The sequence below is a fragment of the Benincasa hispida genome, chromosome 5 (genome assembly GCF_009727055.1).
Source record: "Benincasa hispida cultivar B227 chromosome 5, ASM972705v1, whole genome shotgun sequence".
Classification (NCBI taxonomy): domain Eukaryota; kingdom Viridiplantae; phylum Streptophyta; class Magnoliopsida; order Cucurbitales; family Cucurbitaceae; genus Benincasa; species Benincasa hispida.
In genome coordinates, this window is record NC_052353.1 from 40,179,028 (window position 1) to 40,183,483 (window position 4,456).

At 30.4% G+C, this 4,456-nt stretch overlaps 1 pseudogene; it reads right to left on the reverse strand.

The window, feature by feature from the left end:
• Nucleotides 1-1,519: 1,519 nt before the first annotated feature.
• On the reverse strand, nt 1,520-3,726 carry LOC120078449 (annotated as a pseudogene).
• Between the last annotated feature and the right edge of the window lie 730 nt (nt 3,727-4,456).

The following is a 4,456-nucleotide window of genomic DNA, read 5'->3' on the forward strand; positions in this document are numbered from 1 at the left end:
TGTGCGATTCCTAAAGTTATGGTTTTTTATTCTGTTGAAGTTGGCTCTGGCCGTTTTGTAAGTCAAATAAAAGGGGGAGAGTGAGTTTAGTTCAACACGCTTTTACTATAACTGTTTTGAGTGTTAAATATACCCTTCTGCACAAGATTGACATTTATAATTGGTGTTCCTCTTATCACAAATTAAGCGTATCCATTGCTCTTGCAACTGTATTAGATAGGGACTCAAGCACAGTTCAATTATGGTGTGTTTGTGCTGAACTAGAATAAAAGGCATACTGGGTCCATAGCTCTTAAATTGCCTATTTTTTTTATTCGCCTTATCTGTGGTATTTTGTTGTCCCAGAAGCCTGACCTTCTCTCCCTTGCAGAACTTTGTTGACCCTCTTCCAAGTTTCTTCTCCATCAACTAAAAGCATCTGCAAAGACATCATGTTCCTAAGCTAGACATTACCACCACGACTCACCATCTTCATGGTTTAAGTAGAACATTAATTGAGTATTCTTTTAGTAGTCATATCCTTCACCTACTATCAAATGAATCTTGTGACCTTGAGTCCTTAGTGCACATACTTCAAGAGAGAAAAAATAAGGTTGATGAGGTTTTACATATTATGTGGTCTGTCTTGTCCCGAGATGGAGGAGCTTCATCTTCGGGTTGATTTTTTCTTTACAAACAGAAAAAGGGAGTGTTTAGAGGTGGTTTTGTGTTTAGTTCTGCCTCTAGATTTGCTGTTTGATACTTTGTTAAATCTATTCGCTGCTTCGTTTATGGTTTGGTTTATTTTGGAAGTTCTTGATGTTTGGGCTTGTTTTGTGCTGTTACCAATGATGTTTCTTTTTGTCAAGCCTTTGGGCTTGTTTTGTGCTGTTACCAATGATGTTTCTTTTTGTCAAGCCTTTATTTCAAATATTTTGTATTTCAGACATCTTTATTTTATTGATGAATGGTTGTTTTTTTAGTTAGCTTTATATTTTTCTAAGGCAGTGGTTTCTATACATGTCTCAAATAAAATCTTAACATCTATTTGTGACAACATTGTATGACCTTCCTATTCCAAATGAGGATTTGTTTCCTTTATTGAATTTGATTATTTAAATAGAATTATATTGTCCATTTAAGTAAGTCAATTGTATTTTGGAGTAAATCACGGTCTTAGGAGAACCTAAGTCATTACTACCAAATAAGGGGGTTCTTAATTTTAAGGGGAGCCTAAGACTCGCTTTGGAGAAGGACCTCTCACACACTATCATATTTACTTCACTTATGATGTATAATATATGATATTTACTTCACTTATGATGTATAATATATGATATTTACTTCACTTATGATGTATAATATATNTGATGTATAATATATGATATTTACTTCACTTATGATGTATAATATATGATATTTACTTCACTTATGATGTATAATATATGATATTTACTTCACTTTGGTTTTACTCATTTGGATATTTTATTTGCTTTATCACAAACCAAGATATGATCTGTAATATATGGATATATGGATATAGAAGAAAAACCTTAGTATATTGTGACTTTCATCATATTTTCCTTAATCATGGAAAATATCTTTCTAATTATTTTATTAAACTATAATATTAAAATAAAAGGTCCTATTGAATTCTTTTATGATATATATTTTCCTCATTGCTGGACACATAGTAGATCAAAAGAAAAGACAAAACCTACTAATGAAGAACGTCCTTCAATTTCTCTAAAATTGTTAGGACGTCCTTCAATTTCTCTAAAATAACCAAAAACATCAAAAACACAAAAGCTTTATTTAAAAAGCCACTATTATTTCACATTTCAGCCTTAGTAGCCTTAACATCCTCCCCTCCAGATTTTCCCCCTTCCTCAATCTTCACCACTTTAGCTTCTTTCTTCTTCTCTTGAGGCAACTTGGGGACAACCACCTTTAAAACTCCATCTTCCAAGTGGGCCCTAATCCTTTCCATGTCAGCATTTCCGGGCAGCCTGAATTGCCTCCAGAACCTGCCCGAGGAGCTGATCCTCTCTGCCCGATGCCACCTCTCACCCTCCACCTCAGCTTCCCCCTTCATCTCTCCACTGATCCTCAGCACGCGATTCTCCTCTACCTCTATCTTCAAATCCTCCCTCTTTACTCAAGGAATGTCCATCCATATCACGTGCTCTTCATTTGTCTCTTTCCAGTCCGCACGTGCCACTGCCAGCGTGTCCACTGCCGATTTTGGTACGCTTAGTGGACTCTGCTCCAAGATACGAAATGGGTCCTCCGTGTAGCCAGCTGTCACATTTAAGAAGAAATATTACACTTATGAACTTCAACCAATTTTTAATTGTTATCTATGTTCACCAAAGACACATTTAAATTGTAGCTCAATTTTTGGTATCCATATTCACCATCAGTTTATACTTAAAAAAAAAAAAAAAACATTTACGTTTCTAATTTAATTCTTAATTGATTTTATAAAATATGAACAATAAAATGTAAAAATATATAATAAAATTAAACAAAATATATAAAGAAAGAGTAAAAGTAATGTTCTTAATTTTCAAAAATCAAGAATACAAATGTTTCGAATATATTTTTTGCATGTTTAATTTAAAAAATAAAATAGTGTTTTATGTGTATTTTAAATCAGTTTTTATCCAAAGGAATTTTTTGAAAATATATATTTTAAATAAATCCAAACAGACATTAAAACATCAACTATTTTGTTTTCTATTTCTAAAATGTATTACATGTTATTTACCGAGAAAGATTCGAATTTTTAATCGAAATTAAGTTTTCGAGAACGATCTTAATTTCACATTAGACTTTAAAAATAGTAACCTTCTAACTAATTTCTGATAAAAATTTTACTTAATATTTAGTTTTCAATTTTACACTTTATTTATTTTTATATATTTATCCATTTCTATTTTACCTAATCAAATCCATTTTCTATTTTAGAGGAGTTAACTACGTCAATTTTTTAACAAAATATACCATGTTCAATTTTTTTAAACAAAGCTATTTTTTAATATTTAAAAATTAAATGCATCAAAATTTTAAAAAAAATATTATAAGTTAATAAAAGCTACTACAATCTCAATGCTTATTTATTTTGCATTAGTTTTGCATCTTTCTTAAAAAAATTATTTCAATCTTACCCAAGTTCTAAAAGTAACAATAAATGTGTAGAAACTACTTTTGTAGTACTCAAAACTTCACTCTGATTTTGAAAACAATTTTCTAAAAATAGTTTTGCATATTTCCTAAGATTCATTTGAATTTTTACCCAAATTCTAAAAACAAAAATAAATTTTAGAAACTATTTTGTTAGTGCTCATAACTTCACTTTGATTTTGAAAAGACTTAAAAAATTTAAGAGAGAAAAAAAAAATAATGCCTTAGTTTTCAAAGATCTAAAATTAAAAACGAGCTAATTCTTAAAAAAAAAAAAAAAAAATTTGAGTTTCCAGGGATTTCCAGGGATTTGGAATGCATATTTTCCAACTCAATCACAAAGTGAAAAGGAAAAAAAGAAAAAAAAGAAAAAAAGTAGAATGATACCAGGCTGCATGAGATCCCAAATGGAGCGATAAGGCATAAGAGCATTAGCTCGTTGGTTGACGAAAAACAAAGACAGTAACAATGCAAGGGGAATAATTAGGAAGACCAAGTTTCTGGGTAAGCCCATCATCGCCATGATTCTTAATTAAAATTACACACAACCTTCTTCGTTGCTTATCGTATTTTGAGTCGTTTGCTTAGGAATAGAGGAAGGGTTTATATAGAATGGTACGGCCAATCTTTGTGGATATAGTTTGACTGTTTCCACACAACCCTAGATGTCTCCAGATAAAACCACCGCTTTCCAGAACTTGAACGATCAACTCTCCACATCACACGTGTCCCTTTCCTTTTTGACTCTCTCTCTTTCTTTTTTGGTTAATTTTTAATTACTTGCTTCACTCTAATTTAGGAAGTCAAACTTCAATTTTGGAATTCTTGTTTATACTACTCAGATTCTTTTAATGGAATTTGTTAGGTATATAACTAATAAGAGAAGAGCGTAATTCAATTAGTGTTCATACTATCAATCTCGAGATTTAAGGTTTGATTTTTTCACCCCACATTTCATTTACAAATTCTTAATTTTTTTTTTGTTATATATATAGATTTATTAATAGAGAATTTTTACCCGTTCACTAATAGATATCGATAAAGTCTCTGCAAACAGTTTTCTTTATTTTTTATTTTTAAAAATCCTCTATATTTGATTAAGGATTATGTTTGTTTAATTAAAATTAAAAATTATGTATGATAGATGTTTTTTACTGTAGAGACTAATTTATGATAAAGTTCAAAAACTAATTTCTTATGTATTTAAAAATACACAAATTGTTGCAAAAATCAATGTTTATGAGTTAAATTATTGCTTAAAGATTTGGGGAGTAGCGGTGATTTTTAACTT